Raw genomic sequence first — 26,748 nt, 5'->3', positions numbered from 1 at the left:
ATCTAAATTGCCACTATTTCCTAAATAATTCACTAAATGTATGTTTTTACTGTTCTCATCTACTTTATTCTTCAGGAAACTGCAGAAAAATGCTACTATGAAATATCATAATTATCTGCACCTTACAGCTATGGAAACTGAGTCATAAAGAGATTTAGGAAACAAGGTCTTAAATACAGGAGTTGGAATGCAAACTTAGGCAGGTGTGCTTTACAATCCATAAGGAAAAAAAATTAAGTTTCATACTATATTGCCAACAACAAACCCAAATATGCTTCCGATATCCCTTTTTAACCTTTTCTTTCTAACCCATTATTCTATTTTTTATTTGAATTTATAATTTTTAAATATCAAAATATAAATTAAAAAGATACTACAAAAGTTTTAAAATATACTCATTTTATTTTTGTGATCCCTCTGTGTCTTAAGAAGGAACAAAACAAACTAAAGCTATGGTTTCAGGACAGTTGGGGTGAAAAGTTGAAGTAATTTAAGAAAACCGGATTTTTACGTATCCCAAGAAATTTTATTGTGTTGCTATTGTTGTTTCTCTTAATTTTTAATTAGTTAAAAAGTTATTCAACCATACCAAAAATAGGACCCAAGGCTGTGCAGTCTGTATTAACTCCATGAACAATTATACAGTCTAGGTGCTGTTGGCCGTGACAGAAAGTTGGCAAGATTTGTTGTTTTCTTAACCTCTTATTATATTATCTTAGCTTTATAACCTTAAGCTGTTGGGTTCTCTGACATCACAAACCTACTCAGTTGTCTAATTTACCACTAAATAAACAACTATATTTTCTCTAATTTTTAAAAAATTATGAACTCAAAATATAAAAAATGGTACTTGGCTTATTTTGTTGGTTACGTACAATAGAAACCCTTACAGGGGCAAAAATTTGAAACTGCTTTCTGTCAAATCAAGGAATAATAAACAGTTTAGTGAAATGCTTCAAAATTTTGCACCACAAATTTCAAAGATGAATTTTTTAAAAACGCCTTTTTAAAACATCCAGTGTCCAGAGCTTCTTTGTATATTAGGGAATATTCATTTCCTAAATTCACATTTTAAAAGAAAGATATTATATGATTATAATGGTATCATATAATTATGTGATTATTTAGATTTCCTTTCTTAGAAAAATGTGTGCATAGTCTGAGGGAGGGCTATATTGAAATAAAAAAATTACTAATTCCAAAACGGTTTTTACTATTCTAAAAAGAAGAGAGTAGCTTCTTTCATTTGTATATGTGAATAAAATGACAAATTGAATCTATTGTTATTTGATACTGAGTCAGTCACTGACTGTTGAGGCACTACTGAATCACTGACTGACTCAGTATCAAATAACAACACTCAAATAAAAAATAACAACTCTAATGATAATAATAATAAGAGTTTTCATAGCCAGACTTTCCCCTCCTTCACTTCAAATATTCTTCTTTCAAGTTTCTTTCTGCTGTAGTCAGGAAGTATACAGTCTCTTGAGTATATTTTTTTAATCATTTGCCTCAAGTTCAAGTCAACTCTACTGTGTGGGTTTAAATGGCTTCAGGATGATCAATAGTTGGAAATATCCAGGCACATGTAAAATTTACATGATGATAAAATATACAGATGGGTTAACAGATTGATTTGGTAAATTACTTCCACGGTTGTTGAGCAAGCATGTTGTATAAGTAGGAAGCTATTAATAGGTTAGTCTCTATGTAGTAATTTAGATCATTCCTAGCTGAAGTTTCTGTTTTAAAGACTCCATTTTCCTTTCCACATAAAAAACAAGACGAGAAGAAAAGAGAAGAAAAAAGGAGGAGAAGGCTAAGATACTTATATTACTCCAGTAGAATTATTCATATCTAGAATATTGGTGATGGCTTAATAAAATCGGTAAAAATAGTTCATTTTGCCCATAAACAACAACAAAAGATCTTTGTAATATTGCCTTCTCCACTGAGATGCATTGGAGATGTTATAGTAGTTTTGTGCTTCTGGGAGTTATTCTAAATGTGGGAAATAGAGCTGACAAAATTGGAAATGACTCAAATCTTTTATGTATCATAGTTAGAGGCAATTAGTTGCCATAAAAATTGTTCTGCCTCTTTGCTTAACAAAACTATGAAACTTCAGCAGCAAGTAGTAAGCCCTAATGCAAGGACTGTAACTTCTGTGAAAGCTTTGAATTCATATGCATATGTGTTATTCAGATGCTTGAAGGAAACAATGAGTAGAATGGGAAAATATGGAACTAAAACTTATTGCTGTATCATCTTTTCATACTCAAATCATAAAGCTCTTTAAAAGTGTATCATTTATATGACCACAAGATGAGACTGCTGTATCATAAAAAAGAAATGAAAAAAAGAATTTTTCAGACCACACTGGAAATAGTCAAACTTGATATACCAGTAAGAAAATTTGGTAGAAGAGCTTGCTCTGATGCTGTTTATGAAATGTATTTCACTCCAGTGATGGCCTAGTATTTTGCAAGTAGTTATGGATAAAAGGTAGTTATGGGAAGAAAAGACTGTATAAATAGTTGCAGCTGCAATTAGTGAAAGTGGGAGAATAAAAAGTGGGCAGTGAAGGAAATTCTCAAAAACTTTTGTAGGATCTGGTTGTTGAAAGCAGTATGCATTTTTAGTTTGGGGAACTGATTAGACGTGCCTTAATCCAGGAGGACTGGGTGGCTAATTGTGAGTTTCCAGCATATACAGAAAACTCTTGGGCACTGGTTTGTCCTGTTACAAGTATATGGAAGAGATATCAGATATCATTTTTCAGAGATAAGTGACTTAGGTAATGCCTTTCTAACTTTTCCTACTGTTGAGCATTCCCTAGCTCATGATCACTAGCCCAGCTGAGAAATTTAACATGGTAGTTTTGGCATTTAGGTAATTGATATGTCTCATGCGTTGTCAAGAGGTTTGAATATTTCCTTCAATATACATTTATTCATTCAATTGTTGAATCTTCTCTATGAGATTCTTTTAGACACTAGGAATAAAGTGGTGAACAACAGTTTACACTCCTAAGAAGACTTAAGTGAAAAACTAAAATGTTTGGCTATGCAAATATGAATCTTATATTTTAACGGCATTTGTCTCTGCTTCTGTATATTATTAAAGAGGGTGTCATAGACTTTCTAGAATCTGTGAACTAAAGAAAAGATCCCTCAGTTATAATGTATTGGTACTCCTATGGTTGTCACACACCTTGAAATTAGTACCTTTGAAACCCAGAAATGGCTATAAAATGATGTCATTTTAAGAGACCAGAAGACATTCAGCTCCTATGGTGAAGATAGGGGAAATATGGATCTTGCCTTTGAACATGATTTAGAGAAAAGCAGGTTTGACCACGGTTCCGGACCAAAGAGTTCTAAAACATATTGTCTAGGTTTTTTAAAAAAAATTAACTCACAGAGTGCCTGGCCTGGGTGGCTCAGTCAGTTAAGTGTCTGCCTTTGGCTCAAGTCATGATCAAGTCTGCTTGTCCCTCTCCCTCTGCTCCTCCCCCTGCTCCTACTCTCTCGTGCTTGCTCTCTCTCTCTCTCTGTCAAATAAATAAAATAAAAAATAAAATATTTTTTTAAAAATTTAACTCAGTCTTTCTTTTGATAAAATCTAAAATATTCATCATTTCAATTAGTGCAGAATGCAAACTGATTAATCTGTATTTGTCAATTTATCAACCATGTTTGAGTTGTAATAGGATTTAATTAATTAATAGAATAATAAACAGTGTCCAAACAATATGCAGAATGATGGACATCCTGGAAAGTTGGAAAAAATGTATTCGAAGGCAAAAAGCATAGTACAGAGGTAACCAGGATAAAAGGGCTGAAATCTGACCAAGAAAGCAGAGAATACACACAGAGCAAGAATCATATTTTCTGCATTGTTTTTGCGTCGTCACCAAGTCCAAATAATCAGACATCACAATTATTACCTTGCACCAAGCTTCACTAATGATCAACAAAAATACAAAGCAGGATCGCTAGCATGTGCAGCCGCAGTATTTCAGAAACCCTGAACTTGTCAGACACCCACATTGGCCCTTAAATTGCATATTTATTTACAATAAGCAATGAGACATAAAAATACACCCTGTAAAATCATTTCTAGATCACTACTCAGATAGGTACTTACAAAACCCTTATTTGTCTCTTACTAAGTTCTATCAGTGGACATTCTCAAGAGGATATTCTCAGGGTCATACTTGTTTTGTTAATTCTTCTATTCCCAATATTGAAGATTAAAAACACAATGACCTTGGTAACTCACAGTGTAATGTAATGAGAACAACACAAAATCATTTTCACATTGGGGTGATACAATGATTACACTTTATACAATGATGGGTAATAGGGTAATGGAGTATTACTGGCCAAGTGACATTTTCTCATTATGCTTTCATATGCTTCAATTTTTTTTAAATTAAGGTAATTTAATTTTCAAGAGTGCTAAACAAGTTTACATAAAATTATAATTCCCAAACTTATGTAATCTAAATTTTAATCACACACTTCTGCTTCCATAATTAATTTTCTATTGGTAAAGGTCATTAAATAATTTCAGTAAGTTGAAAACCAAACCACAAAATTACCGAAGAATATGTCCACCATCTTATATTTTACAAGACATTTATAATTATATTTCTTTTTGACACAATGCCTAACTGCAAGAGTTTAAATACCAATAACTGTTACATGAATCATTATCATATTAAATGCATATCAAAACTATTTGTCTCCAGACATGACAACACATTTTGCATTACTGCACTATTGATTTACAACTTTTCCTATGATGTAAGACACTATTGACTTGGATTTTTGCCATTGCTATATATCAGTTTCTAATGCCATATCTTGGTCTTTTCCCAGAAATTCTTGAGTACATTCACAGTGAATGATTTAAAACCTTTTCAGTCTGTATCACCTGGGAGCCACAACATGTGCAAATTTTGACCTTTCTAGTTACTCTCCAATGACACATTTTTAAACTGAAGACAAAGAAATAAGGAAAAATCACTTAATGGAACATTAAATTATCTTCAGTGTTTTGTAGTTTTTGTTCTTTTTAATAAAGTTTAATTTATGATTATTTACTTTCTCAAGGAGAATGGGAATGACACTTAAAAAGATATTGAATCTTGCTTCTGCAGAACACAAGAAGCAGGCATGAAAGGAAAGAAAAGACGAAATAACTCAGAAACAGTTGTCTGGTCTCATGTTTCCAATTCTTCCATTCTCTTTTGGGCGCACTATATCAGACTTTCTTCCCTTCCACCCCACTAGGACTTTTCTTATTAAGGTCTCCAGTTACTTCCGCATTCATTAGCTAGTGATCATTTTAATGGCCATTTTTCACGGGCCCTGTCCATAGCATTTGAGAAAATTCAGTAAATTTTTCTTTTTCTTTTATTTAAAGATTTTATTTATTTATTTGACAGAGATAGAGACAGCCAGCGAGACAGGGAACACAAGCAGGGGGAGTGGGAGAGGAAGAAGCAGGCTCATAGCGGAGGAGCCTGATGTGGGGCTCGATCCCATAACGCCGGGATCACGCCCTGAGCCGAAGGCAGACGCTTAACCGCTGTGCCACCCAGGCACCCCTCAGTACATTTTTCTTACAATGTTTCCTTTTTTTTTTTTTTAATTTCAGATTCTATGCACATCTGATTGCCTCCTATCTCACTGGCTACTCCTTTTAAATCTCCTTTCTTAAATTCTTTCTGGAATTCCTTTTGGAATGCTCACGACTCTTTCCTTGGAGATCTCATTTTTCAGTCAATCCTCACTCCCTTAGCAATATCATCAAGCCATATGGCTAGAAATAAGTCCACTCTCAGTTTTAAATCTCTAGCCTAAATAGCTTCCCAGAATGAAGACTGCTATGTGCCCATTCAATATTTCCAATTGGAAATTTCACAAAATCCTCAAATTTCACATGTCTAAAATTGAGCTCCTGATGCCCAGTTTCAAGTCCACTACATCTGCTTCTCCTACTGTCACATTTGTTGTTTGTTTGTCCCTGTGATTTAGAATCATTTAATTTTCTTCTATTCTTTATTTAATCACTTAATAAACTCTGGCAGCTCTGTCTTCAAATACATAAAGATTTGGAACCCTTCCTAGTACCTCTTTTACTGCCACAGCTCATAGCACCATGGTGTACTTAGATAATTGCAGCAATGTTTCAACTACTATCAATAGTTCCATTCTTGAAGTACATCAGTCTGTTTTCAAAATAGCAGTAATACTATTAAAATGAGACCCTATACAACCTACACCCACTTATTCTTTACCCAAAGATGTGTTCAGATATTTACATTGTTCCCCCCCCCCAAAGCTCATGCTTATTTGAGAAGTGGCAGAAGGATGAGAAGTTGAGATATATTTTAGATCAATTCAAGAGGTCAGGAAGACCCAAAATTTAATTTCAGGACCTCCTAACATAGGAAAATGATTGTGAAACCTTTAGGCATTGGGGATAAATCTCAGCTCTGAATGATCTCATCCTAGGTTAAAATAAAATGAAATTAGATTGATAATGTTCCCAAGCTACCTGGTGGAAGCCAAATTAAATCAGCCTTGCCCTCAACAAGCAGGGGACAGACATTCTATACTAGATCTCAAAATTAAGTAAAAAACCACAATAATTGAAGTAATGTGGCAATGGCACAAGAATAGACAAATAGAACAATAGAAAAGAATAGAGAACTCAGAACAAATATTTGATTTAGGACAAAGGTAGCAGTACAATCCAATGGAGAAATGAATAGTCTTTTCAATAAGTGGTGCTGGGTTACTTGAATATTGATAAGGAAAAATACAACCTTGACTCATACCTTACACAATACATAATAATCAATTCCAGATGGACTTACAAAAATGAAAGTTGAACATTGAACTCTTCAGAAAATGGTATAGTAGGGCAAAACCTTAAATACTATAAACACCAATAAGTGTTTTAAGAAGGACATAGCATTAAAATTTAAAAAACCATCTGATGTATTAAAATTACAAATTTCTTTCACAAAAAAACACCATTTTCCTCAAGAGTGTGCAAATGCAAACCAGGCAAAATAGGAAAATTACTTCCTAACAGATCTAAGAAGTAACTCATTTTAGAATATGTAAAATACTTTCTTAAAATCCATACAATAAAGAAAATACAACAGAGAAACAGAGAAATAAGCAGGAACCCAACCATAAGATTGTCAACATGGTTATCATATATTTGAAAAGACATTTAAAAATAGTCCAGGGGCACCTGGGTGGCACAGCGGTTAAGCGTCTGCCTTCGGCTCAGGGCGTGATCCCGGCGTTATGGGATCGAGCCCCATATCAGGCTCCTCCACTATGAGCCTGCTTCTTCCTCTCCCACTCCCCCTGCTTGTGTTCCCTCCCTCGCTGGCTGTCTCTATCTCTGTCGAATAAATAAATAAAATCTTAAAAAAAAAAAATAGTCCAAAGAAATAAAAAATAAATACACAAGTTGATAGCACTATACACCCTCCAAAGAGGCAAAATTAAAAAATGAAAGGAAAAAAATAGACGAAAAAAGACAATACAAAGGGTTGGCATAACATGGAAGAAAAATGGCACTCTCATACATCGTTAATGAGAGTGTAATTGTTACAACTTATTTTGAAGCATGTTTGGCATTATGTACAAAAGTTGAACATAAAAAGCAATTTTACTCCCAGGAATATGTGTATCAGAAAGGTATTTACCAAGAGACAAGTGTAAGTATATATATATAACAGCACTGTTCATAATAGGTCTCACTGGAAACAACCCAATCATCTACCACAGTAAAACAGATTTCTTAAAAAGGAATTCAGGAAGTGGAGTAATAAAATACAGTCAAGATGAAAAAAAAAATAAGTACAAACAACTATATGAAAGACTTTCATGAACATCATTTTAAACAAAAGCCGTAAACAAAGAATTCATATTTCTAATTCAATTTATAAGATGTTCAGAAACAGACAAACTTGATTTATGGTGTTAAATTTGAGGTAAATGTTAAGGAAGAAAGAAAGAATGAGAATGCTGTTATTTCTTGACTTGGGTGATATTTACATGAGTATATTCACTTTGTAATCATTACTCAAACCATAAATATTTAAAAATATATAATTCAAAAATATTATAAAAATATAAAATTTTTATCTGATGCTACATTAATTCATCATAGGCTATCCAAAAATATTTGTAGGGAAAAAAAGAGGTTGACAAAAACAGTAATAAATATTTCAGAACTGCATAATAAGGGCCTATGCTAAATTCTAAATTGAGCATAAAATTTTCTTGGTCATATAGTCATTTAAACAAAATTTATCAATTAAATGAATAGCATGTTTACAATACATCAACTAGTTTAACAGAACGTAGAAAAATGAACAAAAATATATAAATTAAGAAATAATCAAGACAAATAAACTAATGATTATTTGCACTCATATAGCTTAGTTTTAAAAATGTTTATTTATTTTAGAGAGAGAAAGAAAGCGAGAGAGAACACGGGAGGAGCAGAGGGAGAAGGACAAGCAGACTCCACACTTAGCATGGAGTCCAATGGGGGGCTCGATCCCCGACCCTGAGATTATGACCTGAGTCAAAATCAAGAGTCGGATGTTTAACCAACCGAGCTACCCAGGTTCCCCCTCATGTAGCTTAGTTTCACTAACTGTGGAAAAGTCTGAATTTCTACAACAGTAGAAAGGAGAAAGGAGGTTAATCTGATGTAGTAAAGGAAAACATAGCCAGTGGTCCATATTCCAAGGAGTCTTTATGGGCACGTGAGTATTTTTATTCTATGAAAGGAAGACTAATAAGCTACTTGTGGAAAAATAAAAACATACTAGTATCCGGAATTTACCTATATTTAATTGTTATGAATAATTGATTAAATTAGAAAAGCCCAAATTAGAAGCTTTATAAACTGTAGTACATCCAAATATTAAGGAACTCTGCAGCTGGTAAGGGCTTTTTTACAAAAAAATGCCTTGTTGGAAGATTTTCCTTTAGAAACATATAAATATATTACATAAATATAAAACAAAACTTTTAAAAAAGAAGTTTCTAAAATGTCAAAAGTGAAATAAATAGAAGTATCTTTTGAGATTGGAATGATCATACAGGAAGAATTATTTCAAGCAAATCTAGATGTAGTGATTTCTGCAACTCTAGTGGGATATTCCCTAAGGACAAAAAGAACATTTAAATGTGAACTGTATTTGCTGTTCACATTGCTGCTGTTAGTGCTTGCATTATTATTCTGAAACCACTGTGTATGCATTGTGTGATGAAGACAATGAGTTTTAATGTTTGTCATTGAGAACATTGTACACACACACATACACACACACTTCCTTGTTCTGACAATAAAAAGGCTTAGAAAAAAATGACCAAAGCATAAGAATGTACAGCCTGTTGCCCACATTACAGTTTCCAAAAACCACTTCCTGGTAAAGGAACCAGGCCTCCTTGATGTAATTTCAGTTTCCATATCTCAGGCAGGAATTGTTTAAGATGATCCATGAATATATTGTTGTATCAGAAAGTAAACAGTCTCAAAAAATACTGTGTCAAGTCTGAAGAACTCTTTAATTCCACTTAATTTGATTAATTCCTCCCTACTGGTCAAATTGTGGAAATTTGAGCGCCACCAGGAAAAATAACACTTGAGAGTTCTCATAAAAAAGAATGCAAATTGAGAATATCTGGTATTACAGTAAAAAAGAAAAGTAGTTTAAGAATACCAGATCTAAATTCAATATACATGCATGAATCCTGAAATAAACTTTATTGTGTTTACCACACATACGGATAATAATACTGTAGCCTGACAGAAATATAGGACTACTGCCCAGGGCTTCTTGGAAAGCAGCCGTAAAATAAAATGGACTTTCAGCATAATGTGGGGATATAAGGATGCTTTCAAGGATTTCTGTAGTCTAGTGCTGAGATGAGTGATACCAGAAAGTGAATAAGATATATACCCCAAAATTTGGCAAAGCAATAACAGCATGAGTGAGAACAGGGAATAGATACTGCCATATGAAATAATAGAAAGCTACAAAATAATCTTGAGTCTATGATAACAATAAAAAGATAAATTAACATTAAACTCTAATTAAGCATAGCCAAGTGGAACAGTTTATTGGAATTTTCTAAAGAGACTTCATGTTGATTATCACAATTTGTAAGATGAAGAATAGATAATAAACTTTAAACTCACTTAAGAACTGCAAGTTTCCTCATTATTTTCACTTGGTGACATAGATGTTTCATTCCTAGTAAACTAAATTATCCTTAAGATAAAATAACTAAGGTAATAATAATTAGGCCAGATATATCTAATGAGCTGACACTTAGGAGAAAACAGACCTATGACAAGTAAGTCCTTTTTTTTTTTTTTTTTTTGTAGATTTATTTATTTATTTTACAGAGAGAGAAAGAAGAACACTTGAGCAGGCAGGGGCAGAGGGAAAGGGAATCTTAGGAAGGCTCCACACCCAGTGGAGCTAGCCAGGGGCTTATCTCACAACCCTGAGAACCTGACCTGAGCTGAAATCAAGAGACCTATAACCAACTGAGCCCCACACCCCAGTAACTCCCCAATTGTGATTAAAACCTTGTAGAGATGGAACAAACCCAATTTTTAATGGTTATAGTTAGAGTTCAACCATGTAAAAGGAGTTAACCACGCCCATTAGGTGGGCCTGTCACAAGGCACATCTTTCCAGCAAAGGTGTTCTCTGGTATGCAGTTAAGACCATGATGTTTAAAGGCGTCTGGCTGGCTCAGTCAGTTAAGCATCTGCCTTCTGCTCGGGTCATGATCCCAGGGTCCTGGGATGGAGTCCCTGGGCTCACTACTTGACAAGGAGTCAGCTTCTCCCTCTACCCCTCCTCCCTACTGTGTGCATGTGCTCACACACTCTCTCTCTCTCTCAAATAAATAAATAAATTCTACAAAAAAAAAAAAAAAAAGACCATGATGTTTATGAGGTGCCCAGTGCAACTACATCATTTTCCATGAACTGAAGTCCATCTTCAAATCATATCTACTCCATAGGTAAATAACAGAATCATGGAAGTATTTTATCTTGGTTCCATTATGGGTCGATTAAGGGAGGGGGTATTCAAATAATTCTGTATTTGTTATCACCCAAAAAAAGGGTCTTTTGAAAGAAATTGGTTTAGGAAATGTAATTTTTCTAGCACTCCACTGCTCCTAACCAAATACAGTACATCTTCTCTCACCTGAATAAATGCTGTGAGCTTTTTTTTTTTTTAAGATTTTTTGTATTTTAGAGAGAGAGTGCACGAGTGGGGAGAGGGGCAGAGGAAGAGGGACAAGCAGACTGTGCTCAGCACTGAGCACAGATCTATCTCATGACCCTGAGATTATGACCCGAGCTGAAATCAAGACTGGGGTGCCCAACCAACTAAGCCACCCAGGTGCCCCTGCGGTGACCTTTCAACCTGTCACCTAGCCCTCAACAATTTATTCTCAGTTTACATAAATCTAAATCTGATCATGTCAATCATCAGAATCTTACAAAAGGCTTCATGTTTTACTCAGAAGAAAAGGCACAATCCTTACGATTGCCCATAGGTCTTACATGGTTCAATCCCCCAGTATTTGTGTGATTTAATCTCCTACCAACCTCCCTCTTGCTCACTTTATTTCAGCCACACTGTCTCTTTCTTATTCCTCAAACTCACCAGGCATTATGTTGTCTCAGGGGTGTTGAATTTGTTGATTCTTCTCACCAGAACATTGATTCCCAAAATATTAGTATGGCTCACTTCCTTACCTCTGTTACACCTGTACTCAAGTGTCACCTTCTCAGTAATATTTTCCATGTCTGCTCTCTTAATAATCTCAAATTCCAATTCAGCACATCCTATCTTTCCTCCATATTTTAGTTCTCTTCATTGTCATCCAAAATTTTTAAAAATTTAAAAAAATTTCTAAGTGTACTTTATTTTAATTTTTATTATTGAAGTATAGTTAGCATGCAACATTATATTGGTTCTAGGTGTGCAGCATAGTGATTGGACAATTCTATACATTTTGCTGTGCTCACCATGGTAAGTGTAGTCACCATCTGTCACCATTCAACGTTATTACAATATTATTGACTATATTCCCTATGCTGTAATTTTCATCTCTGTGACTGACTAATTGATAACTGGAAGTTTGTACCTCTTAATCCCCTTCGCTTATTTTGCTCATCCTCCACCCTCCTCCTCTCTGGTAACCCCCACCCTCCTCCTCTCTGGTAAACTCGTTCTTTGTATTTATGAGTCTGGTTCTGCTGCTTTCTGTTTGCTGTGTTTTTTAGATTCCACATATTACTAAAATCATATAGTATTTGTCTCTCTCTGTCTTATTTCACTTAGCATAATACCCTCTAGGTCCATCCAGATTGTTGCAAATGACAATATCTCATTCTTTTTTATGGATAAGTAATATTCCACTGTGTATATACACTACATCTTCTTTCTCCATTCATCCATTGTTGGACACTTGGGTTGTTGGATTGCTTCCATGTCTTGGCTACTGGGAATAATGCCACAACGGGCATTGTTGCCTTTCAGAAAAAAAGCTTCATAAGGGTTAAAATTTCATCAGTTTTGTTCACATATATGTTTCCAGCATCTACAGCAGTACCATTTACATAAGTAAAATTTTTTAAATATCATCTGAAGGAAGAAAATAGCTACAAATATCCCAAATTACACTTTTAAATTTGACTTTCACATTTTCTTCTAAATACTTGGCTATCTTGGTGAGATACATGGAATTAAATTTATATCATTATGTAATTTTGCCCAATAGTAAAATAAAAATGAGTCGTGTATGAAAACTGGATATAAGAGGCTTTATTTCAGATGATTGTGGATATTACATTTGTCAGTAGTTGTCCTGTTTTCCATCTACAGAGGAGAAATACATATTATTCCATTTTGTATCATTTTATCAGGGCAAGATTGGTTTAGTTTCTTTGATTAACTAAATAAAGGAAATTAATTAATCTATATTTATAAACAAGTACATCCATATTTCATTTTTGGAAAAAAAGTCTTGAAGGACTGATGCCGTTAAATAAGTTATTGATTCTGGCCATAACTATGGAAGCCTATAATACACATCTAGCCAAGATAGTTTTCCTATCTCTGTTCTCCATAGCCAGGACCATTACCTTCTTTTAAACCTGACTTTGTTAATTGCTCTTTGTTCCTGAAGTTTCCTCTATACTGCTTACAGAGTCTGAGAGTACTATTCCCAAAGCTTCTAAGATAGAGTATGCTGATTCTTTATCATGGGATGCAAGATTTTCCACAATCAGTCTAAACATACTTTGTAACATGTCCCTGTATCACAGTCTTCAGTACAGTCTGATCAAACTGTTTACACTTTTCTGAAATACTATACTATCCATATTTCTCCCTCTGCAAAAAATTCCTTTCACCTCTTCTCCTAATGAGCCCCTGTAAATCCCAAGAAGCCAACCTAAAACCTGTGGTTTTTGTTATAACTCGTATATTATTTTAGTAAAGTTGTTTTGATACTGTGTTTTAACTTTTGATACATTTTTATAAGTATCCATGTCAATACTGTGATATATTTGTTGGCAGGGACTATGTCATACCATTTTTATAACTCCAGCTCCTATTGGAGCTTATTTTTTTAAATGTTTATTTAAATTAACAGTGCAATAATATCAGAGTATTTGTAGATTCACTAGAATTTTATAAATTAATTTGAGCATAAAGTCAAAATTATTATATTTCTTATTTGTTAATTTGATTCAAAATGCTGTCCATTTTCTTTTCTTTAGAATTTCTCAATGAGATTCTGACTTTTAGAGTTGACTTTTCTTTTAGAATTTCTGGATATGTCATCATACCCATATCACTGAAAATTATTTTTTGAAATACACTTTCCTTTAGACTAAGTAAGTTGTTCAACTTTCCTATTGTGAATTTAAAATGAGCCAGGTAACTTTTTAAACAACTTTCCTCTTACTTCCAATTCATCATCTAATTCTTCCTTGTTGATAGGAAGAAGTCCAGAGTAAGTTTCGCTTCTTGATTCTTCATCCTAGTGAAAACAGAAACTGTCAGTCAAGTCAAAATTTTATGAGATGCTCAATTTTAGCAGAACAGAAGCCCCAAAGGAAATGTAAGTCGCCTTTCTCTTATATATATGTTGCTTCTGTTTCAATTTTACCATCTACATTTAATAAAACTCAAAACTTTCCCAGTATGGTGAAACATGAACACACACACACACACACACACACGATATATCTTGTTTTCTTGTCTTTTCCTTCCAATTAACTTTTTAGGGTATTAATTCCATTCCCATATTTTTGGGGGGAGTGGGGTGGGTGGTCTTCTGAAAACATTTCCCCAGTCCCTATTTCATCCTTAAAACCAAGGAAATGTATCACCTTAATTTTGGGAGGGATATGAAAGTCTGTTTTGTTCAGATACTTCTTTGTGTCTTAAATATTCTATACAACACTTCCAATAAATGTTTATCAAAACTCAGCTTGAAAACCTCACATCTCTAAAGTGAGAATTTTATCTTAAATCAAAATGAAATTTAAATTTTAAAATAGCTCAAAAACAAAATGAAATTTTTGTTCCTTTTACTGATTGGCCTGAAGTTTACTTTTTGGCAAATTACATAGACTTCAAGTTCCAAATGAAAAGTCCTTCAAATATTTGAGGGATGCTCTACTGATTCACTGAATTTGTCTTTTCATTGTTAGCTATTTTTAATGTTGAATAAATCTCAACTTTTTAACAAAGCATGTAACATTAGCTTATAAATTCAGATATTTTTAGTCCCATAAAAATCTTTGGTATGTTCAAATGGTTGAATTTCTTTGTAAGCAATACTGTCCAGAATCAGACCTAGTTTATCAGATCTTTTAGATTTATTTTGAAATCAGGAAGTTTTACTTCTTTATTTTTATGTTTCTGCATCATTCCTGAATATCTTATTTACCTGTTATACCCAGTGTTGTTAAATTTTCTTTATTAAAAGTATTCTTTTCCGGAAATTTTTCTATCTCGTTACCACTTAGTTTATTTTATTAACTTCTACCGTAAAACTAAAATAAATAAAACTAACTAAATAAATAAAACTCAAATAACATACAATCACCATGACAAATGGAACAGTGCAAAATATATAAAGAAAAAAATCATCATCATCACCTCTCTCTTCCCTGTCCCACTATTCATTGCCTGAAGAAAGCAATGTTGACAAGATTGTAGGTACCTTCCACAGTTTCCTCCATGTGGACAGAAATGTTATGCAAATCATATATGTATCACAAGGCTGTTTTGTTGTTTCTGCTCTTGTATTTAATTATCACACCATATATGTTAATCTACATTTTTCTTTTAGCAATGTATCTGTTCTTCCCCCTATGACAATTGGTAACATCAATTACAACTAATTCCTATAACTGTGTAATATTGTATGTTACTTTTACCACATTATTTACTTAAATATTATTTTAGATGTTGTGTGTTTTCAAATACTTTGTCCCTTTTGGGCTGAATGATGGTAATTTAGTATTGCTTTAATTTGCTTTTCAGATAAAAACTTTTAGACAGTTTTGTAAAATTTTCTGCCCTACTCTTCCTTTTGTTGTGAGCTATACTCTTTCCCTTTTCATTAACTTATGATTTGCCTATCACAATAACTGATTCACAAAATCCAATCTTATTTAGTTTAACCAAGTGAGACAGGTGGTTGTGTTAGAAGTACTTAGATTTGAATCTTTGATGTATTAGGTATAAGAACCTATACAACTAATTTTCAGGTTTATTTCATCTGAAAGAAAATACCACTAAAAACACTATACATTGCAATATGTTGAGGATAAATACTGTAAAGCCCTAAGCAAATCCCTGTCAGGCAACAGAGGGAGTAAAATTTCTTTTCTACATTAAAAGAAATATCTCTTTCTAATTCATGACTTAAAAGGAAAAAAGTAGAGGTGAAAAGGCCATCTCTGTATATATTAGCTTCAGTGTGATATAGGAAATTCCAAAGCCACTAAAAAAATATAACATGTTGGGAAGCCTGGGTGGCTCAGTTGGTAGGGCATGCAACTCCAAGAGGTAGTCATGATTGGGTTTAGTAAAAAGCGCACAACTTGATCTTAGAATAACTTGGCTTAAGTCCCAGTTAGGTAAAACTTCCAGAGATGAATTCACCTCATTTATAAAGTAGAGTAATTTTACCTTCCTCATGGCTGGACTGAAAGAATTAAACCAGACCAAGTATATGGATATGCCTATAATTGCCTTAGGCATAATAGACTTGTAATATATAATAGTTGGGTTTGTAGAGTTTCTCTCAAGTCACTCAACAAGCATATATCATGCATCCTCTGTATGTCAGGCATTATTCATTGCCATGTAAAATCAAATAGATAGTTTAAATACAATTCCTTTTCTTATGGAATTCAGAGAAGGGGAAAATTAAAGCTGGGTGATAGTTAAACATTTCAGTGGATGACTCATGATAGAATAATGAACACAAACATGGATGTGAGAAAACTGGGCATATAGAAACAAGAACAACACATTGGCTATGACAGTATCAAAGAGAATATTAAGATATGCAAAATAGACACAGAAGGTAGATTAGTGGTTGCTTAGGGCTGGGGTGGTCGGAAGATGGGGAATCACTGCTAAAAGATATGAAATTTCTTCTTGGGGTGATGAAAATAATTTGAAATTGGATAGTGGTGCTAGTTTAACAACCTGTAAATATAGTAAAACAAATGCCTGAATTGTGCACTTTAAAAAGGTGAATTTTATGGTATGTGAATTATATCTCAAGTTAAAAAAAAGTATGAGAAAAAAAGAATATTATGAAAGTAACTGGATATAGGATTGGTAAATAGGTTGAGGTTAGGTGATTCAAAATTTTGATGCCACTTATGTACCCCATCAGTGATCTTCAAATACCAATTACTATGTATCTTTTCTAAAGTAGTAACATAATTCTTCATAATACACTCTCTTCAGGATCTGGCAAATCTCTCATAATAACATTCTGGTTTAGTTCATCAATTACGTCTTGAGCTAAATCTAACTTTAACGTTTAATAAAGTAGTATTTTATTCCATCCAAAGGCCACTCATCTGTTTACTCAATTTCCTTCTTTAATTTCCTAAGTGAATACTAGATTCATGTTTTAATATTTCCCAACTTTTCTTTTTCAGGAAGGAATATCTTCTTTCCTGTGTAGTATATACAAGTTATTTGCATTATTTATGAGGAACAAAAGTGTTAGAAACACCTAACAAAGACTCAGAATTTTCCCAGTGGTTTTAGGATTCCCTTTCAGTTACCCAATATCTATAAATATAGTAGTTATAGAAAGACTTGTGTAGAATATAAAAATAACCAAATTAGCCTATATATCATTAATGTGAACGAGTAACCCACTAAAAATGTCCCTAAACCGAAGTCCCAGAAAAGTGAATATTCATTCATTATCCTTTCTGAGATTTAAAAATAATTTAAGAACAAATACAGTAAGTTAGAATAAAACTCATTTGCACATTTGAAACCTCTGATAAAAAATAAAAAATTGAGCCAGTTATAAGGACAATTTAAGCTTAAAAAGTAATTTTCTTGAGTTACCTAGCTATCTCAAGCAAATGAACCTTTTAGTTCAATTTATATAAAGTGGCATTAATTCTTCATGGTATTTTGTGCAAAACCAGGAAAAGCCTGTATTTCCCTTCTTGCTGGAATAAAAAATTATACTGAAGATAAGGCTAAATCTATATTATATTTCATGAGATCCATATGAACATGTCTTTAAACAATTTGGCTGAATCTTTCCTATCAAAACAAAAGTTATTTTAAGGTCTATACATTGTTTAAATATATTTCATAATGTAACTCTTTTCAATTCCTTGATTGTGTTTTTTATACCTAGTATCAAATGTTATCTTGCTTTGAAACTCCAGGGAATAGTCTAATCAAACAAAACAGAAAGATTCCTACTCATTTCTCAGCAAGAAAAGTGATTTTCAGAGACTGACAATCAGAAGTCAGTGTTGATAAAAGGAATGTCTTCTTCTTACCCCCTCCCTTAAAAAAATTTTGACATTTTAATAGACCAGTGCTTCTGAAGACTATGTGGCCAGAATTACCAACTTGTATAATAGTGTTCTTTCTTATACTTTTAATGGATTTAGCTTTCTTACAGTTGCTAAAAAAATGCACTTCAAAAATTTTAGATGCGTCCAAAACGCCCGTCCTTTTCAATTAATGTTAGTTTTAATTTAAAATATATCTTAAAAATAAGACTTTTCTTTTTTAAAGATTTTTTATTTATTCATTTGAGAGAGAGAGAGAGAGAGAGAGACAGCACCGGCCAGAGCATGAGCGGGGGAGGATCAAGGGGAGAGGGAGGAGACTCTCTGCTGAGCAGGGTACCTGACATGGGGCTGGATCCCAGAACCCCAGGATCATGACCTGATCCAAAGGCAGATGCTTAACTGACTGAGCCCCCCAGGCACCCATAAATAAGACTTTTCATCTTGAAGGAGCTAAGTATTTATTTGTGCATGGCATTATTCAACATGGCAACCTATTTATCTGTCCGTAACTGGACCTTATGCTCTTCCTCCTTTCCAGGTACTAGTGAATTCTGTAGAGGAGGAGAACTTTTCCCTTTTCCTCTTTTAGGTTATTTGGCTGGCCTAACAATTAAATTGACATAAGACAGATTGACAGGAGAAAAACAAATTTAATTAATAATGAAAAAAATATTTTTCAAAATTAAAATGACAGAATGGTAACATTAATGTTTCAGAATAAACAATTTCCAGAAGAGTTTTGCTTTAAAATCCAAAGTTAAGGGACACCTGGGTGCCTTTAGTTTACAGTTTATGGTTGTTTTGTTTTGTTTTGTTTTTAGAAAATATATGAATTCTTAGGAGATGTTTTTCCTTCTATACTACAAGTATGTATTCTTGAATGGCTGGAGTTGTGAGTGAAAGAAGAGAGAGAAGAGACAGAGGTACCATCTTCCCAGTTCTCTCAGTGAAGGTATAAATACAAGCATGACTAAGATCACACATGGAGGGGAGTGGATTTTGCCACCCCATAATATGTCTCTGGCATAAGAATTTCTTTGATTTAAAGGCAATCAGCGGGTGGTGGGGAGGGCACGTATTGCATGGTGCACTGGGTGTTATACGGAACTAATGAATCATCGAACTTTACATCAAAAACCAGGGATGTACTACTGTATGGTGACTAACACAATATAATAAAAAGCATTAAAAAAAAATAAAGGCAATCAAAACCCAACAGATTCAGGAAAAGCTCTTTACCTCCCCCTCCGCTGCCTAAATTTGCAACTAAAGGGGGCTTGTACCAGGAAGAGAGCTATTACAGAGATACTGTTTTACCTGAGGAACTTATCTGCATAACAGGACAACTTCTGTTTTCCACATCTCTTGCCTGCACAGGAATGGCCTTTGTTCCCATTGTGTCCCCAGATTGTAAGCCTCAACTACCTGGCTGTCCTTTGGGTCTCCTATTCTTGTGGGGCTCCTGTACAAATGAAATTTGTGTTGTTAATCTGTCTTGTATCAATTTAATTATTAGACCAGCCAAAGAACCTAGAAGGGAAGAAATAAAAAATTTTCTGGCCCTTCGCATGAACACACATGCACACAGACACACACTCCTTCTATATTTCTAATTAGTTTTTAGCTGGAGTTACAAGTTTTTTTCCATAATTTCCACTTTAGTTATTATTCAGTTCCCTGGCATCCTTCCAGTGATTTCCTTTTCTTAGAAACCTGGTTTTCACCGCCTCATTGTTTACAGTACATTCAAACTTTCCAGCTCTTTTCTACTCCTTCTGCTTTTCTGGCTTTCATTTATAAGTAAATGAGAGGCCTTAAAAGCCTTCCCGCTGTGCAGTGCTAACTTTGGAAAGTGACTTTCTAATGATGGAGAGACTGTTCTTTAGGAAATTTCAATTTTTCCCTCCATGAATCACCTTCTTTAGCATTCTTTCATATTTTAGAGTTGCCTTTGTCTGGGAGCTCATTTATAGCAGTGTAGCCAAGTGGAAAGGGGTTGAACTGAAAGCCAGTGAGATGAGGCTTCTGTCCTGCCTCCTGCTTGGCATTCCTACTCACTCTTCGGTCTGTACTTTCCTGTGTGTGTTAGAAAACTAAAATCTCCTTTGCTTTCCACCCCTTCCTTCCACACTTACCCTCTCTTTATTTCTTCCTTGTTGCCTTTCAAGAAGGTTTAAAGGATAAATTACATGTAGGGGCTAAAGGCAGTCCACCCCAACATGGGCCAGTTTGACATGAAGATTATTCTGCGCTGAAAGCAGTCAAGACCTTATGGGATCAGGAGAAAATTTACCTCTCCCTTAACTACATTAAAGAATCTAAATTGGGGGTCTTTTCCAGAATAATGGTAATTAGATAAATTAGATAAATTTTATCTAAAAAATTAGATAAATTTTATCCAAGTGACCTATCTGTATGGTGGGACAAACACCTAATTACCAAACATCTGTTCCTCTTATACACTGGGAAGTACATTCCTTTCCTCTGAAGTCCCAAACCCCTACTGCCTTCTTCATTCAGGATGACATGTATACTTCATTTTGTCTGACTGCTTTTGGAATTTCCATGTCTGTGTGAGTTCCCTGTACATTAGCTACTAAATTTGATTTTCTCCTGTTATCTGTCTCACATCCATTTTATTCTTGGTCCAGCTAGGACCCTTGGAAGGGACAGGAACTATTGTTCCCTGACACACGCTACACAAAAAACTTTGTATAAGCAGAGATGTTCCTAGCTAAAGAGTGATATTACCAGTGTATTGCAAAGAGTAGGTCTTTCTGTTCACTATACGATATTCATGAGCGTGAAGGAGTATGATGGGAGAAATAATATCCTAACTTAGGGTCTGCTATGCTCCAGCTGTTCCACCAGATGCCCTCCATACATTATTTCATGTATTCTTCACCACTCAATTGTGATATGAGTATACAATCCCAATTACATAGATCAAGAAATAGGCCTAGAAATTTAAATGACCTTTGTTCATGAAATTTGTCAATTCAGGAAAGATTAAACACTAGTGTTGGTTACAGTCTGGAAGGAGGGAAGAATAGGGAATAGCTGCCTAATAGGTATGAGGTTTCCTCTTGGGGTGATGAAAATGTTTAGGAATTAGATACAGGTGGCAGTTGCACAGCATTGTGAAAGTACAAAATGCCCCTGAATTGTTCACTGGAAAATGATTACTTTTATGTTATGTGAATTTCAGGTCAATAAAAAAAAAAGTGTTTTATAGCAGTTATATTATTTTGCCCAGCAGACACTAAAATACCCAGTAATACTCCCAAAGTCACCCATAATCTGTGAAATTCTTGGACTGGGAATATCAGTGAGAAAAACAAGGTGGCGACTCATATTTGTATCTGAAGTCTTGGCCTCAGACCCCAGTACGGAACGCCAGTGGCCAGGTGGGTAGTGTAGAATAGTCCCCTTACTCTGCAGGTAGGCTGTGAATGCTCAGCCCTAGGCAAACTGAAAAGACTATTTATTTTCCCCAAGCCCTAAATCAAGTCTGGAATGTTGATCCAAAACATAACTATGAGTTTCAGAGAAAAAAGGACAAGGCAGGAAGGAAGTGAATAAAGTTGACTCTGCTTTGTTTGTCCCTTTGTTTTTATGTTTATTTTTAAGAGTCAGGGTATTTCAGACAAACAGACACAGTTTGAAGCACCATTCTGCATTTACAGATGATAAAAACCTTGAACAAATTATTTAACACCACTGATATAAAATGAGGACACTGGTAATGCTTTCTTGATATGGATTTTTAAAGAATAAAGTGGCATAATGTGTGTTTGTGCATGTTAATAACATTAATAGCGTCATTATCAGGAACAGGGAGGGACAGAAAGAATGTGGAAACCTACGAAAAAGATCCATTACTCCTCTTCTTAACAAATACAGAAAGTAGGGCGCATAGGGGGCCCAGTCCAGTTGGGTGTCAGACTCTTGGTTTCGGCTCAGGTTGTGATCTCTGGGTCCTGATCTCTGGGTGTGGGATGGAGCCCCACATTGGGCTCGGTGGTCAGCACAGAGTCTGCTTGTCCCTCTCCCTCCTCCAGCTTGCACCCTCTCTCTCTCTCTCTCTCTGTCAAATAAATAAATAAATAAATAAATAAAATCTTTAAAAAAAAAAAAGGAATACAGAAAGTGAAATGGAGACTTCAAGTTTCCACCTTTGGGATGCAAGGTAGCACCCTACATTTCTTTTTCTTTCTTGAGCTGTTAACTCAGTGGGCTTACTTATGCAGATTATTACCATCCTAACTGGGAACATAGGAATTGATTTTGTTACTTGTATTTATTTGCAGAAGCAATCATCTTTTTTTTTTTCCTTTCTATTGGGCTTATATTTCCTTTTCTTTCAAACTCCTTCAGTTGAGCGACCGTCAAAACAACCCACATTAACAGTTCTGTGTGTTTGCTTCCATAGTTTTCTCTATGCTAGTATAATCCTACATTACACCACACAAATACATGTAAATGCTTACTTAATAGAAATTTTTTGTCATTATTCTTTATCTAGTTGCATCTTTCTCTCTTTTTTTTCATTTAACTATAGCTTGTGGAAATCTACTTACATTAACTTAATTCATTTTATGGCTGCACTATTTTTTAGAATTGAAATATATCCTACTTTATTCAAACATTCTTCTATTTATGGGCATTCATCTTATTTCCAGTTTTGATGCTACACAAAATAACTCTACAACAAATGTCCTCATACATCCCAAAAAACCTGGCTGTGTTTTTTTTTTCTATCATACATCAGTGACTGAAATTGCTAGATTAAAGTGTATGTGTTTTATAAGCTGTAAGTGTACTTTCACATGGAAAACAAACATGAAAAAGTAGGAAAAAACTAATTTTCATAAACTATATTTATCTGTATTTTTATTTTTTAACCTATAATTATACAGTTTTTTTTGTAAACTCTAATAATTGTGTGTTTGGATCCCGTATTTTAGGCAGCTATGCAGTATAAGCATCTACAACATACCAGTCATTTCAGTGAATTATGCTTTATCATTTCTGATATACATGCATGGTTACAAATCACAATGAAAGATATAAATATCCTAATCTGAATTATCTAAAGATTTGGCAACAGAGAAACTAAAAATCTTCAGATGAAGAGTGAAAGAATTTAGGGTTTAGAGAAGGAATGGCTAGACAACAATACTTTTTTTTATTACTTGCTTTTATTCCATATGTATCTCTCTATTCCCTTGAAGGTATTTGTAAAATGTATTCTTTGCATCTGCACAAATATCATATGTTAAATATTATATTATGGAGTTTTTTGAAAGAATATATGAGGGATATATATATATTTTTAAGCAAGAAGCCTATAAGCCCTGAAAAAGGTTTAGAGAGTCTGAGTTACTTGACTAGTTAGAAATGATTTCTTCAACTTATAGCAATGCTGACGGAGAGGACAGCATTGAAAAGTGAAGGAAACACTGACATAAAGAAGAAAGACAGGAAGTTTGGATGGTGGGAAGAATGATCAGTGTCCTGGGAAGCTCTATGCTCACTGCATCCTATTTGTAACAAGAGGTGATTGTGGTATGTATTCAACACAGTCCAGATGACAAATTGCATAAACCAATGAAAATCAAAGAAGTTTCATCTGCTGAGATACCCAGGGTACTGTCAAAATAAAATTTAGGAATATATTGACAGTGTGCTGTTAAGGTAATTTAAAAAGAATTTCATTTGCTTGGGGTCACTTCTATTCTCATTGGAATTGGTAGTAAATATCTATCGATTCTTCCCTTGAACCAATAATCCTCCTCTAATTTAAATATCTCGAATACCTTCAAGGACTATAGATTGGTTAATATCAGTTTTGGTTGGGGGGATACATTTCGTAATTTCTTTCACAATTTTCCTTCACAGATGGGAAGTTTTGGATTTGCTGAGCTGTTTGCTTTCTGTTGATAGAATGTAAGTGAGTGAATTAGTTAAGTAGTGTAACATAGCCATTGCTTATCTTTGAAGATGATACTAAGCAAATAGAATTTAAAACAATAACTTTTTTAGTCAAATCATCAGATAAATTCCCAGCCACAAATCCAACTACCACAAAACATATATTTAAATAGTTCATTTGTTTGATTGTACTTACCTGTTTAATAAGTGTAGCTTACATGGGGCGCCTGGGAGGCTCAGCTGGTTAAGCGTGTGCCTTTGGCTAGGGGCATGATTCCCGGGTCCTGGGATCCAGCCCTGCATCAGGCTCCCTGCTCAGCAGGGGGCCTGCTTCTCCCTCTCCCTCTGCTGTTCCCCTGCTTGTGCCCTCTTGCTCTCTCAGTCAAATAAATAAATAAAATATTTTTTTAAAAAATGTGTAGATTGCAAATGTGCTGTAAGAGTCCCTTGCTCAAATGGCAAGAGTGGGTGCTGAGGTTACTCAGTATGCAGGTACCTGTGGCATGCTCAGTGTAAGTTGGTTGGTTTGGTTTGAAAAAATGAATATAATTAGAATGCCACTTGAACATATGTTAGCAGACCAATGGAAGAGTTTATGAAACTGTTTCAGAGATTATTTTAAAGACAGCTTTAAATACAATCCAGTAATATAAAATGGTGGACTGTAGATTGTTTGTCCTGTCCCAGGCACAGACCTATTTTCAACACATAATACTCTCTTGCATTCAGAAAAATAAATGATAAAGAATGGGAGCTCTTCAGAAGTAAAGAATTTAGGTCTATAGGTAAAATGATGTCTTAAAGTAGACATGTTCATATCTGACATTAGGACCAGTAGTTCATAATTTTCCAGATAGCTTGAAAATGACCTTTAACTGACATGGAGTTTCCTGACCTCGTTGCCCTCTGAGATTCCAGGGATTCCCCCTCCTCCCATCTAGAAAGGTTAATGTTCTAGTTTAACTTTCTCAGAAACTTGCATCCGTTCTGTAATTCCCCCAAATCCCCAAGTTTCCTCAGACATCTCCAATAAACAGATGTACTTCCTGGAGCTAAGAAAACAATCTGCTTATCCCACAAATGACAGATTTTCTCTTTTGCCTACTTGCCCCAAAAGAAGAATCCACACTGGGAAGGAATCCTTCTTCTGGAAATGAAACTCATTTCCATGTTCAGCAAACACCATGGCCCTATCATGCATTACCTTGAGATGAAAGAGAGACTAGAGGAGTATATATGAATATATATTATGAATATGAATATATATGAATATATATATATATATATATATATATTCTTGCGGATATTGGTATTGTGAGTTTGCCATTTCCCAATAAGAAATATTCATGACCCATGACATGTGACATCATGGGATTTACCCATAACTCTTGGATATCCAGTGGAAGCCCAAAAGGTAGTCACTTGGCACAAAATTCGAAGAAAATTAAAAGTTAACATCCAACATCATTTTATATTAAACATTGTATTTAATCTGAAATGTACAAATGCATATTTATTGAACTTTTTATGTTTCACATATTGCCATAGGTCTAACACAACTTGTAGGATTTCCTTTTTTTTTTTTTAAGAAAAAGAAAGAACTTAGACACTTGTGATGTGACTGCTGAATTTTAATTTTTTCCTGCTATGATAGTCTTACCAGGCATAAAGTAATAGCATTTTTAGTGACTAAATTCCATTGTTGTTTTCTTATATTTATTTTGGCTTTAATTGAGAGAGCAACTTCTTTTCTTCCGTATTCCCATTTTACCAGTTTCTATGTTTAATAAAGTGTAAATTAATCATAACGAGGTCTAGTAGCACATGCAACTTTGTGAACAAACAACCGACTTTTAGTGAGCAGCTATGGCTGAAAGGAAAGTGCATGGGAATATAAGTGAGAAGCACCAGTGTGTTATGGGTAGTCAGCATGTTTTACAAAGGAAAATCCAGTTTCAGATATTTAAGTAAGTAGGTAAAGCAGTGACAGTTTAGAGAGTTCTTGTATTTCGAATTAAAATAAGTATTAATAATTTAGTTTTAAACTATATAATATTCATCTAAGCTTATAAATGTTAAAATACAGATCAACAGATACAGACACAATTGTACAACAGCTTTCTCAAAAGTAATCAATAATCTATTATTTTAAAAACCCCATGGTATCTTTCAAATCTTATTCTTTACAAAATGTGAAGCTCTGTGCAGCATTTCATAAGCTTAATTTTATCCTTCCTCTTGAAATATTTATCATTTATTATATTCCATGATACTGCATTCTTGCATTCTTCTAAGTCTCTTCCTATTTCTTATGCCTCTACTTATAGGTATCTGACTGTAATTAATATTTATCATTCTCCCAGTTTCTCTCAATGCTGCATTCCTGAAAGTCTTTTCTGTTTTAATATATTGTTTTTTAGTATTTATACTTTTTATTTATATTAAATTTATTTATATTAAATTTTAATTATAAATAATGACCCAATGTGATCATTGGGCTTCAGCCACATTCCCAAATCCACTAGTGCATTTCCAAATCTTCATTAGATTTGTAAACTCAAAGCTTTGTTAATAGATCAAATAATGAATATCGTATCTCTTTTGGCTCACAAGTTTCCATCATGGTGTATTTCC

The 26,748-nt window shown here is 34.1% G+C and overlaps 1 pseudogene; it reads right to left on the bottom strand.

The window, feature by feature from the left end:
- The window catches only part of LOC109490775, a 116,681-nt pseudogene that overhangs the window by 81,276 nt on the left and 8,657 nt on the right, over positions 1–26,748 (bottom strand).

The sequence above is a fragment of the Ailuropoda melanoleuca genome, chromosome 9, assembly GCF_002007445.2.
Source record: "Ailuropoda melanoleuca isolate Jingjing chromosome 9, ASM200744v2, whole genome shotgun sequence".
Lineage (NCBI taxonomy): Eukaryota > Metazoa > Chordata > Mammalia > Carnivora > Ursidae > Ailuropoda > Ailuropoda melanoleuca.
Note: the sequence above shows the minus strand (reverse complement) of the source record. Positions and strands in the feature narration are given on the sequence as shown.